This window comes from Octodon degus, unplaced genomic scaffold (genome assembly GCF_000260255.1).
Source record: "Octodon degus isolate 3935 unplaced genomic scaffold, OctDeg1.0 scaffold00016, whole genome shotgun sequence".
Classification (NCBI taxonomy): domain Eukaryota; kingdom Metazoa; phylum Chordata; class Mammalia; order Rodentia; family Octodontidae; genus Octodon; species Octodon degus.
Window position 1 is genome coordinate 9,041,924 of NW_004524592.1, and position 429 is coordinate 9,042,352.

The window sequence follows — 429 nt, forward strand, 5'->3', positions numbered from 1 at the left end:
TTACTGGAGGTTTCAGTCCATACTCAGCTGGCTCCAAGGCAGGATGGCACATGGCAGAGAGCAGCCTTTCATGGATGCAGAAAACAGCCAAGAGCAAAGGAAAGAGCAGCAGCTGTGGCTTCTCGCAAGCCTCTCTCCCTCCTTACATTTGTATACAAATTACCTGCCCAAGGGCAAGTGTAGCACTCACATCCATAATGCCAACATTGGATCATGAATTAAGTACAAACTCTAGAAGCTGCTCCAATGACTGCATGGGGCATTGGGGAAAAAACTAGACACAAACCATAACCAAGTGATTCTTCTTTTTTGGGGGGCGGGTATATTTACAAACTTTATTTTTATCCCAAAATACATATAAATTAAAACCTACTCTTCAAATGCAGGGAGGCTCATGTGGTATTACATTTTTGTCACAAAACAATATAT